Genomic DNA, 13,569 nt, shown 5'->3' on the forward strand with positions numbered 1-13,569 from the left:
TATTACAAGACTCTCTGAGTCTGAATGATGCGGCATTGTTTTTCTACAACTACATAAGCAGGTGGCGCCTGATAATCTACTCTTGGCGTTGATTTGAAGCCTCCAGGTTATCCTTCTCCGCCTCTCCGCCGGCTGCTTTATCCTGGAAGGATGATGAGGCCCAGTCAATGCCACTCAAGGCCTCAAACTCAGCTTCATCATCTATTAAACCGGTTGGGTCGACTTCAGGAGCGAAGGTGTGCTTACGGGTTGGAGGGATCAAGATGACGTCGTCATAATGCGGCGTGGGGATTCTCCGATTCTCCTTGTCATAACCCGGCTGACACTTGGAGAGGTCAGTGTCGTTCCCAATAAGAGTAGCCACCGGACGTATATCTTTCACACAAGCGGTGAAATCTTTAACATTAAACACGGTGCCATCTTCCTTTAAACTTGGATACCCAAGAGTAATATCAGCAGGGTCTAGTTCTAGAAGCCACGCCTTGGCCCGGCTCAATGCGGCTATAGCTCCGGCTCTTGCAGATGCTTGTCTTAACTCTTGGATCCGCTGAGGTAGCACAGCAAGCCGCTTCAGCACATCTTGCAGGAGATAGGGAACATCATTTGATAAAGACACAACGGCCAGGGCACGTTGTGACCCGGTGTAGAGCTGTTCCACCAGAGTATAAACCGCCTTCAGCTTGATCACCGTGTTTTGCTTGAGATTTGTGCTCCTGGGGCCTGCGTTATTAAGCATAAGGTGAGTCAGAGGAAACAACCGAAATGGTCATTCAAGGAGTTTTGCAGTGTTTAAGATTTGAGTAAGTCACTCACCAAAGATTGCTGAGACCATTCGAGATATCTGGCGCTTTAAGTCGGACAGTTCGGCCGTTGCTTCCGCCAGCGATGCCTCTGTTGTCTCGGCCCGGGTCACCAGTGCGGCCTTTTCATCAGCCCAAATTTTCTTCTCCGATTCAAAATTTTGCTTCAGCTTCTCTTGTTTAGAGACGCTGAATTCAAATTTGGAGTTAGCCTTTTGAGTTTCAGTCTCCTGGGCTGCCACGCGGTTCTTCAGGTCAACAATTTCCGATTCAAATTGACTTATCATGACCTACATTGCACCAGATAACACTCAAGATTATGGTAAATAGTGTTAAGTCCCAAGAACTTTGCAAGCAAAGGTATTTGGCACTTGGGGGCTAATGTATCCTGAAGAATTTTCAATTACTACTCCGGTTCATGGAAATTAAAGTCCCAAACACTTTGCAAGCAAAGATGTTTAGCACTTGGGGGCTAATGTGTATCGCAAGTGTTACCAGGTTAAAAGTCTTTTTCCTAAGCCTGATAAGCAGTGCTAGGCAATTTTCAAAAGTCTACAACATATTTACTTATAAGCAATAGACTTGGGGGCTGGTACAGTAAGTATGGTTAAAGAAAGCTAGCATAAGTCATACCTCAGATTTATGCTGTATCTGCTTCACCATGTCAATTTCTAGGTCACGGCTGCTATGTACTTGATTTATATAGCCGGAGACGATCTCTCCGATACTCAAATGAGTATAGTCAGTGACGTCCAGCTTGGCCTTTCGGCGTTCTACCAACTCCTCTTTAGAACACTTGGCAAGTACAAATGGCTGTGCCGGTTCAACAAACTGAGTTTTGAGGATCTCAACTTCCGGATCACTTGCTTTGGTGGGGCTAGGAGACTCCGGGTTACCAGACTTGTTGAAGATTTGCTCAGTAGGCGGGTCATAGGAAGATATAGGAGCGTCATGAGATGGTTGAGGCGGCGGCTCGTGAGCAGGGGCATCAGGAGCAGCTGTGCCCAGCTCTGGTTCAGTCACAACCGGCTCTTGGGGCGGCTTATTCTTTTTTGCCCTTTTGCTGGGCTTTACTTGCACACTGGGGAAAAAGTAGACAGGTTAAAAACGAAAAGTATGAGTAAAATAAAGGCATAAGGTACAACAAGTTTATATTACCCGGGAGCAGTTTTGAAGGCTGGCATGTTGGACTGCATAGACTCACCGGAGGAAGGTGAAATATCCTGATAATTTGAGTCAGAAGAATTGAGAGGATAACGAATGAAACCCGCCAAAGGAAAAAGAAGGTGTGAATCGGAGGTAACCTCAGCCTGGCATTTCCTGGTCACATCAGGTAAGCCGAAGGAGAGTTCCACGTCTTTGCTGGTCCGGGTCTGCCTCCGGCTCTCATAAATCTGTCGCTTCAAAAGAAAGTCAGGATCTTGGTAAGCCAAAGGATGTGAAAATCTTACTTTCCGGGTTACTGTTCGAATTTTCTGACGTGGCTGAAGCTCGGAGTCGGAGGAGATTATAATTACCTCTTCCTCGACGGGTTGGCTATTGCCCGTGTCTTCCTGAAAGAAGGTTAGTATCAGTAAGGTAGTGATAAAGGAGAAAGGGAAATTCAAAGGTTACCTCTTCCTCATTATCATCAGTATCATCAAGCTGAAACAGCTCAGAGGCGCTTGGCTTCCTCTTCCTTGAGGTGGTGGGCTTGGTGGTTTTCTTTTCGGCTCTCTTGGCCGCCCTGGCTTTCTTGGCTGCCTCATGATCATATTGGGTTTTCCAGAAGTTATCATTTGCCTGTAAAAGGTTATAACGGGTTATGCGTAAGAATACAGCCTAACAAGATAAAAAAAAGAGATAATAATAACCCGACGGCTGGAAACTTACTACAGGGGCTGGGTTCTTCTGGCAAAAAGGTAGTAAGCCGAAGGCGTTACTATTCACTGTGCCCTCCTTCAACAAGGACTGACTTGTAGCTTCCACTACGTCATCTGGTAAGTCGTCAGGGCTATGACGCTGAGGGTCATCTTTCTCGTCTGAATAATTACACATTAAGCCGGGGCGGCAGCTTAACGGAATTATTGTCCAAGCAACCCAGACTCAGACCAGGTCAATGCCATCTAAGCCATTCCCTAAAAGAGCTTTTATCTTCTTGATTTTGGGGGTGAGTGGCAGACGTTCAATAGCTGTTAACTTATCCGGCAGCGGGTGAGTAGGTTCAAGGCGCAAAGCACGGAAGCCGGGCAGCGGGTTTTCACCAGCCGGAGAAGTGTCCTGGCAGTAGAACCACGTTTGGTTCCAGTCCTTTGGATGACTCGGCAGTTCAGCATAAGGGAAAAGGCAGTCTCTTCGTCGTTGAATCGAGATGCCACCAAGTTCTAGACTGGGTCTATTGGCGCGTTCATTCTGCCGGTTCAAATAGAACAACTCCCTGAACAAAAGTAGGCTGGGTTCTTCTCCAAGGTAGACCTCACAGAAAACTTGAAAGTTGCAGATATTTGACACCGAATTGGGCCCGATGTCTTGAGGTCTTAAGTCAAAGAAGTGCAAAACAACTCCAAAGAATTTTGAACCGGGAGGAGCAAATCCCCGGCTCATGTGATCGGTGAAAATGATCACCTCCCCTTCCTTGGGTTGAGGTTTCTCTTCAGACGGGTCAGGAACGCGATAAGACATGACATCCTTCTTGGGAAAATGGCCAGACTTTACAAAGTCGGACAGTTTGCTCTCTGTAACAATGGATGGGACCCAGTTGCAGGTAATCGGAGGCTTAACAGCTTTGGGTGCCATTGGATAAATTGAAGCCTACAACAAGATAAAGGAAATTTTCCAGTTCATTATAACCCGGAGAATAAGCATTATTGGGTTATCTGAGATGGCGGCTTAAGAAGGGGCCTAATGACATACAGGTAACTATGTGATAATGATTAGCAGCTGCAGGTACTAAAGATGATTAAGGTTTTCTTAAGTCGCCATAAGCAAGCGGTGCTGATAACCGGTATTATTTTAAACCGGTCACATGAATTATTATGGCTGAAGCAGAGTCAACAGATGCGGTTTTTTGGTTAAGTGTGGAACAAACAGGTTTTACAAGTTGCAATCATTATTTTGGATCAAACGAGGTTCTGAGAAAGAAAATATTTCTAGACCTAAAAATAGTACAGAGAAGTTCATATACTCGCGGAGGGTTTTCAAAACAAGGGAAATGAGATCTGTTCTTATACAGGATAAGCACAAATATTTTCCGCAACAGTTTTATGTTGTTTCTATAATCTAAACAAAGGCATTGGAGGTGAAATTAATGGAGGTCTGCGTCGGGCGGTGATGAACACCGACGAACTCAAGATGATTTCAAGATAGATATGAGAAAGGGGAAAAGAGGAACTCACAGATGCGGAAGAGCTGCGGAGGGTCGCCGTCGCTTTCTGGTCGGAATCAGGGTGATGCAGCGGCCTGAGTCGGTGAAGACGAGGAGTTCGACGGCGGCGGCGGCGGAGCTTGAGCAGCAAAGGAAGAAGTGTGAGGAGGAAGACGACTGAAGGAAATGGAGAAGGCCTAGGTCGCATCTATTTATAAGGAGGGGCCGACCAAGACGGCGCAAGAAACGAGGAGACCAAAGCATCATTATCCAGCGGCCCCGACGCCTCGATTCTCGGGATGGTCAGTAAAGGCAAAGATTCGTTGGAGGATATGACGGATTAAAATATAAATTTTATTGAAGATGACGTCACAGAGATTTGACCCGGATCCGGATGATGACGTCATGGCGGGTTAGAATTTCCGCGCAAAACAGAAAGTGTAAGGGCTAGTTTATAAGGTTTTTAAAGATTGACATGAACCGGTTCAAATCAATCTGGGGCCTAATGTTGGGGATATAATTATTTACGTAAGCCGCCCAGGAGGGGCCGGGTTACGCAAAGAGAAGCCCATCTGAAGCCGAAGACCAAGATGTGAAGATGGCGGTTCAGTAAAGGGTCTAAAGGCCCACAGACGATTTAGGGCCCATGGTGATAAACTGCCATGAGGGCGCGACTTGTATTGTAAGGTAGAAATAACTAGTCACCGAGCCGGACACTGTTTATGAGCCGGCCGGGACTCTGTAAGCCGTAGGGCGTCGACCTGTGTATATAAGGGGACGACCCGCTGGCAGCTTAGGGACAGAAGAAACAAGAGATCGAGAACCGGGCATGGCGTATCTCGCTCCCTGGTCATCGAAACCTCAAGCAATTCCAACCCAACTAGACGTAGGCCTTCCTTCACCGCAAGGGGATGAACTAGTATAAACCCCGCGTGTCCTTTGTCCCGATTAACCCCTTTAAGCTTCCTAGTTGCGGTGGCTCCATGATCAAGTCCTTGCAAGAGGACATCTGCCGTGACAATTCCACGACAGCTACCATCAATGTTCGGGGTATATTCACCCGGACCGGTAGAGAAAATAGTTGCTCCTCAACCTACTAGACCTACTAAAAATGAAAATGTTTACTTCGAAATTCCTTCGGGTATGATAGAGAAACTGCTAGCTAATCCTTTTGCAGGAGATGGAACATTGCATCCCGATTTGCACTTAATCTATGTGGATGAAATTTGTGGATTATTTAAGCTTGCAGGTATGCCCGATGATGTTATCAAGAAGAAGGTATTCCCTTTATCTTTGAAGGGAGATGCATTGACGTGGTATAGGCTATGTGATGATATGGGATCATGGGACTACAAACGGTTGAAATTGGATTTCCATCAGAGGTTTTATCCTATGCATCTTGTTCATCATGATCGTAATTATATATATAATTTTTGGCCTCACGAAGGAGAAATCATCGCTCAAGCTTGGGGGAGGCTTAAGTCAATGTTATATTCATGCCCCAATCATGTGCTCTCAAGAGAAATGATTATTCAAAATTTTTATGCTCGGCTTTCTGACAACAATCGCTCCATGCTCGATACTTCTTGTACTAGTTCCTTTATGATGAAGACTATTGAATTCAAATGGAATTTATTGGAGAGAATTAAATGCAACTATGAAGATTGGGATCTCAACGAAGGTAAGGAGTCAGGTATAACACCTAAGTTTGATTGCGTTAAATCTTTTATGGATACCGATGTTTCCGTAAATTTAGCACTAAATATGGACTTGACTCTGAGATAGTAGCTTCTTTCTATGAATCTTTTGCTACTCATGTTGATCTCCCTAAGGAGAAGTGGTTTAAATATAATCCTCCCATAGAAGTAAAAGTAGTTGAACCTATTAAAGTTGAAGAAAAGACTATCACCTATAATGATCCTGTTGTTCCTATTGCTTATGTTGAGAAACCGCCTTTTCCTGTTAGAATAAAGAGTCATGCTAAGGCTTCAACTGTGGTCAACAAAAATAATATTAAGACACCTAAACCCCCTGAGCAAATTAAAGTTGAACCTAAAATTGCTATGGTTAAAGATCTCTTGGCCGATAATATTGATGGGCATGTTATTTACTTCTGTGATGAAACTGCTAGAATTGCTAGACCTGATGCTAAAGATAAAAATAGACCCGTGGTAGGCATGCCTGTTATTTCTGTTAAAATAGGAGATCATTGTTATCATGGCTTATGTGATATGGGTGCTAGTGCTAGTGCAATACCTATTTCCTTATACAAAGAAATTATGCATGATATTGCACCAACTGAGATAGAAGGTATTGATGTTACCATTAAGCTTGCCAATAGAGATATTATTTTACCAGTTGGGATTGTGAGAGATGTTGAAGTCTTGTATGGGAAGGTTAAATATCCTGCTGATTTTCTTGTTCTTGGTTCCCCACAAGATAGCTTTTGTCCCATTATATTTGGTAGACCTTTCTTGAATACTGTCAATGCTAAGATAGACTGCAATAAGGATATTGTTTCTGTTGGTTTAGGGGATATGTCTCATGAGTTTAATTTTTCTAAATTTCATAGACAACACCATGATAAAGAATTGCCTAGTAAAGATGAAATTATTGGTCTTGCTTCTATTGCCATGCCTCCTACTGATCCATTGGAACAATACTTGCTAGACCATGAAAACGATATGTTCATGAATGAAAGAAGGGAAATATATGAAGTATTCTTTAAACAGGGACCTATTCTGAAACACAACTTGCATGTTGAAATCCTAGGGGATCCTCCTCCACCCAAGGGTGAACCCGTGTTTGAGCTTAAACCATTACCTGATACTCTTAAACATGCTTATCTTGATGAAAAGAAAATATACCATGTTATTATTAGTGCTAATCTTTCAGAGAAGGAGGAAGAGAAATTATTGAAAACTCTGAAGAAGCACCGTGCTGCTATTGGATATACTCTTGATGATCTTAAGGGCATTAGTCCCACTCTATGTCAACACAAAATAAATTTGGAGGAAGAAGCCAAACCAGTTATTGATCACCAACGACGACTGAATCCTAAGATGAAAGAAGTGGTAAGAAAGGAAATATTAAAGCTCCTTGAGGTAGGTATAATTTATCCCGTTGCTAATAGTCAGTGGGTAAGTCATGTCCATTGTGTCCCTAAGAAGGGAGGTATTACCGTTATTCCTAATGATAAAGATGAATTGATCCCGCAAAGAATTATTACATGTTATAGGATGGTAATTGATTTCCGCAAATTAAATAAGGCTACTAAAAAGATCATTACCCTTTGCCTTTTATTGATCAAATGCTAGAAAGATTATCCAAACATACACATTTTTGCTTTCTAGATGGTTACTCTGGCTTCTCTCAAATACCCGTGTCAGCCGATGATCAATCAAAGACCACTTTTACTTGCCCTTTCGGTACTTTTTCTTATAGACGTATGCCTTTTGGTTTATGTAATGCACCTGCTACCTTTCAAAGATGCATGATGGCTATATTCTCTGACTTTTGTGAAAAGATATGTGAGGTTTTCATGGATGATTTCTCCGTTTATGGATCCTCTTTTGATGATTGCTTAAGCAACCTTGATCGAGTTTTGCAGAGATGTGAAGAAACTAATCTTGTCTTGAATTGGGAGAAATGCCACTTTATGGTTAATGAAGGTATTGTCTTGGGGCATAAAATTTCTGAAAGAGGTATTGAAGTTGATAAAGCTAAAGTTGATGCTATTGAAAAGATGTCATGCCCTAAGGACATTAAAGGTATAAGAAGCTTCCTTGGTCACGCCAGTTTTTATAGGAGGTTCATTAAGGACTTCTCAAAAATTTCTCGGCCGCTGACTAACCTACTACAAAAGGATATTCCTTTTGTCTTTGATGATGATTGTGTAGAAGCATTTGAAATACTTAAGAAAGCATTAATTTCTGCACCTATTATTCAGCCACCTGATTGGAATTTACCCTTTGAAATTATGTGTGATGCTAGTGATTATGTTGTGGGTGTTTTTCTAGGGCAAAGAGTTGATAAGAAATTAAATGTTATTCAATATGCTAGTAAAACTCTAGACAATGCCCAGAGAAATTATGCTAACATCGAAAAGGAATTCTTAGCAGTTGTATTTGCTTGTGATAAGTTCAGACCTTATATTATTGATTCTAAAGTAACTATTCACACTAATCATGCTGCTATTAAATATCTTATGGAAAAGAAAGATGCTAAACCTAGACTTATTAGATGGGTTCTCTTGCTACAAGAATTTGATTTGCATATTATTGATAGAAAGGGAGCTGACAACCCCGTTGCAGACAACTTGTCTAGGTTAGAAAATGTTCTTGATGACCCACTACCTATTGATGATAGCTTTCCTGATGAACAATTAAATGTCATAAATGCTTCTCATACTACTCCATGGTATGCTGATTATGCTAATTATATTGTTGCTAAATTTATACCACCTAGTTTCACATACAACAAAAGAAAAGGTTCTTCTATGATTTGAGACATTACTTTTGGGATGACCCACATCTTTATAAAGAAGGAGTGGATGGTATTATTAGACGTTGTGTACCTGAGCATGACCATCAAAAGATCATACGCAAGTGTCACTCCGAAGCATATGGAGGACACCATGCTGGAGATAGAACTGCACATAAAGTATTACAATCCGGTTTTTATTGTCCTACTCTCTTCAAGGATGCCCGTAAGTTTGTCTTGTCTTGTGATGAATGTCAAAGAATTGGTAATATTAGTAGACGTCAAGAAATGCCTATGAATTATTCACTTGTTATTGAACCATTTGATGTTTGGGGCTTTGATTATATGGGACCTTTTCTTTCCTCTAATGGGTATACACACATTTTAGTTGATGTTGATTACGTCACTAAGTGGGTAGAAGCTATTTCAACTAGTAGTGTGATACGTCTCCGTCATATCTACTTTCCCAAACACTGTTGCCCTTGTTTTCGACTCTAACTTGCATGATTTGAATGGAAGTAACCCGGACTGACACTGTTTTCAGCAGAATTGCCATAGTGTTTTTTATGTGTAGAAACAGAAGTTCTCGGAATGACCTGAAACTCCACGGAGATTATTTTTGGAAATAATAAAAAAATACTGGCGAAGAATCAAGGCCAGGGGGCCCACACCCTAGCCACAAGGGTGGGGGCGCGCCTGCCCCCTGGGCACGCCCCCTGCCTCGTGGGCCCCCTGGAGCTCCACCGACCTCAACTCCAACTCCATATATTCGTGTTCGGGGAGAAAAAATAAAGGAGAAGGATTCATCGCATTTTACGATATGGAGCCGTCGCCAAGCCCTAAACTCTCTCGGGAGGGCTGATCTGGAGTCTGTTCGGGGCTCCGAAGAGGGGAATCCGTCGCCGTCGTCATCATCAACCATCCTCTATCACCAATTTCATGATGCTCACTGCCGTGCGTGAGTAATTCCATCGTAGGCTTGCTGGACGGTGTTGGATTGGATGAGATTTATCATGTAATCGAGTTAGTTTTGTTAGGGTTTGATCCCTAGTATCCACTATGTTCTGAGATTGATGTTGCTATGACTTTGCTATGCTTAATGCTTGTCACTAGGGCCCGAGTGCCATGATTTCAGATCTAAACCTATTATGTTTTCATGAATATATGTGAGTTCTTTATCCTATCTTGCAAGTCTATAGTCACCTACTATGTGTTATGATCCGGCAACCCCGAAGTGACAATAATAGGGACCACTCCCGGCGATGACCGTAGTTTGAGGAGTTCATGTATTCACTATGTGTTAATGCTTTGGTCTGGTACTCTATTAAAAGGAGGCCTTAATATCCCTTAGTTTCCACTAGGACCCCGCTGCCACGGGAGGGTAGGACAAAAGATGTCATGCAAGTTCTTTTCCATAAGCACGTATGACTATATTCGGAATACATGCCTACATTACATTGATGAATTGGAGCTAGTTCTATGTCACCCTAGGTTATGACTATTACATGATGAACCACATCTGGCATAATTCTCCATCACCGATCGAATGCCTACGAGCTTTTCACATATTGTTCTCCGCTTATTTACTTTTCCGTTGCTACTGTTACAATTACTATAAAACCCCAAAATATTACTTTTGTTATTATTACCGTTACTTCCCTATTACTTTGCTACTAAATACTTTGCTGCAGATACTAAGTTATCCAGGTGTGGTTGAATTGACAACTCAACTGCTAATACTTGAGAATATTCTTTGGCTCCCCTTGTGTCGAATCAATAAATTTGGGTTGAATACTCTACCCTCGAAAACTGTTGTGATCCCCTATACTTGTGGGTTATCATAGTGCCGATCATAACACCTCTATTAAGATGCTTAAAGAAGTTATTTTCCTGAGGTTTGGAGTCCCTAGATATTTAATGACTGATGGTGGTTCACACTTTATTCATGGTGCCTTTCGTAAAATGTTTGCTAAGTATGATGTTAATCATAGAATTGCATCTCCTTATCACCCACAGTCTAGTGCTCAAGTAGAATTAAGTAACAGAGAGCTCAAATTAATTTTGCAAAAGACTGTTAACAGATCTAGAAAGAATTGGTCCAAGAAACTTGATGATGCATTATGGGCTTATAGAACTGCATATAAAAATCCTATGGGTTCGTATAAACTTGTTTATGGCAAAGCATGCCACTTACCTCTTGAATTAGAACATAAGGCATATTGGGCTATTAAAGAGCTCAACTATGATTTCAAACTTGCCGGTGAGAAGAAGTTATTTGAGATTAGCTCACTTGATGAATGGAGAACCCAAGCCTATGAGAATGGCAAATTGTTTAAAGAAAAAGTTAAAAGATGGCATGACAAAAGGATACAAAAGCGTGAGTTCAATGTAGGTGATTATGTATTGCTATAAAACTCTCGTTTAAGATTTTTTGCAGGCAAACTTCTCTCTAAATGGGAAGGTCCTTACGTTATCAAGGAGGTCTATCGTTCCGGTGCCATAAAAATCAACAACTTCGAAGGCACAAATCCGAAGGTGGTGAATGGTCAAAGAATTAAACATTATATCTCAGGTAATCCCATAAATGTTGAAACTAATATTATTGAAACTGTAACCCCGGAGGAATACATAAGGGACACTTTCCGGAACGTTTCAGACTCCAAAAAGGAATAAGTACGTGGTACGGTAAGTAAACCGACTCCAAAAACAATTCTAACGGCAATATTTCTTTGTTTTGGAATATTAAAAAAATAGGAAAAGAAGAAGCAGACCGGAAAGGACACAAGGCTTCCACGAGGGTGGGAGGCACGCCCTACCCCCCTGGGCGCGCCCCCTGCCTCGTGGGCACCTCGGGCGCCTTCGGGACTCTGTTTTATTGCACGATACTTCTTTTAGTCGGTAAAAAATCATTATATAATCTCCCGAAGGTTTTGACCACCATATCTCACAAATATCTCTTGTCTTTGTTTCGAGTTGTTTCTGCCACAGATTAGAACAAGATGTCTTCTCAAGATTCAGTCGGGGAGAGTCGGGTGTCTCATCCTACACCAAGTCCAGAGGCAAACAGTGATGCCTATCACTTTGGGCCCTCAACGGAGGCAGAGATGGAACCTGACTTGAAAAGGATAGATGCCATGGAGGAGGACCAAGAAGTTACTTCTCGTTTCCGGGCAGGATTCACGATGGGGGAACTACAGAGCTCAGCCATTCCAAACTCGGCCATCCCTTCCAATGTTAGATTTCTTTCTTATGAAAATATGAAAAAGAGTGTTACTTGTTCTCCCGCAGCTATGCAACATCCTTGGGTGAAAGGAGCTTTAGCCGTCACTGGCAAGCTCCGTAAGGAAATAATGAACCTCAAGCAGCAAGTCAATAAGCTCGAGGAAGAGAATCGTATCCTAAGGGGCATCATCGCCAAGAATATAACATCACCACCCCCGAAGAAGGAGACATAATCACAAGGGTATGGGCACTCCCCTTGGCAACTACCAAGCTTGGGGGAGTGCCCCGGTATCATATCACCATCACTTTTATCGTTACCGTATTTCTTAGTTCGATCCTTTTGATAATATCTTGATCTAGTAGAATAAAGTTTTAGTATGATCTAGTTGTGAGTTTTGCTTTTTGATCCTTCTATGTAATCTAGTCCGTGAGATATATATAATAAAGATTAGTGTTGAGTCAAGGGCTTGATTATTTTGCTATGATCTTGAGGGAATAAAATAAAAAGAGAAAGAATAAAAAGAGATCATATGTATCTTATGGAGAGTAATGACTTCACACATAAGAGTATGATGAATAAAAGTTATTGAGAGTTGACAAACATAGTTTTGGTCATCATTGCAATTAATAAGAAGTAATAAAGAAAGATAGGTTCACATATAAATATACTATCTTGGACATCTTTTATGATTGTGAGCACTCATTAAAGTACGATATGCTAAAGAGTTGACGTTGGACAAGGAAGACAACGTAATGGGTTATGTTTTCTTTCATCTGAGGTAAATTATATTGTCATGGATCATCCAACATGTTGAGCTTGCCTTTCCCTCTCTTGCTAGCCAATTTATTTGCACCAAGTAGAGATACTACTTGTGCTTCAAAATATCCCTAAACCCGTTTTTGCCATGAGAGTCCACCATATCTACCTATGGATTGAGTAAGATCCTTCAAGTAAGTTGTCATCGGTGAAAGCGAGAAAAATTGCTCTCTAAATATGTATGACTTATTAGTGCGGAGAAAATAAGCTTTATACGATCTTGTGATATGGAAGAAATAAAAGCGACGGACTGCATAATAAAGGTCCATATAACAAGTGGCAATATAAAGTGACGTTCTTTTGCATTAAGATTTCGTGCATCCAACCATAAAGGCGCATGACAACCTCTGCTTCCCTCTGCGAAGGGCCTATCTTTTGCTTTTATCTTCTACCTTATATAAGAGTCATTGTGATCTTCACCCTTCCTTTTTACATTTTATCCTTGGGCAAGCACAATATGTTGGAAAGATCCTGATATATATAGCTAATTGGATGTGAGTCTTCATGAACTATTATTGTTGACATTACCCTTGAGGTAAACCGTTGGGAGGCAAAACTATAAGCCCCTATCTTTCTCTATGTCCGATTAAAACTTCATACCCATGAATATTGCGTGAGTGTTAGCAATTGTGAAAGACTAAAAGATGGTTGAGTATGTGGACTTGCTGAAAAGCTCTTATATTGACTCTTTCCTATGTTATGATAAATTGCAATTACCTCAATGACTGAGATTAGAGTTTGTTGGTTCTCAATGAAGTTTATGACCCATACTTGAAATTGTGATTGAATTGTTACTTTAGCATAAGAGATCATATGGCAATATATATGAATGTTGTTGTGTTAAGAATGATCATGATGCCCTCATGTCCATATTTTATTTTTATCGACACTACTATTTCTAAGCA

This window comes from Triticum dicoccoides, chromosome 7A, assembly GCF_002162155.2.
Source record: "Triticum dicoccoides isolate Atlit2015 ecotype Zavitan chromosome 7A, WEW_v2.0, whole genome shotgun sequence".
Classification (NCBI taxonomy): domain Eukaryota; kingdom Viridiplantae; phylum Streptophyta; class Magnoliopsida; order Poales; family Poaceae; genus Triticum; species Triticum dicoccoides.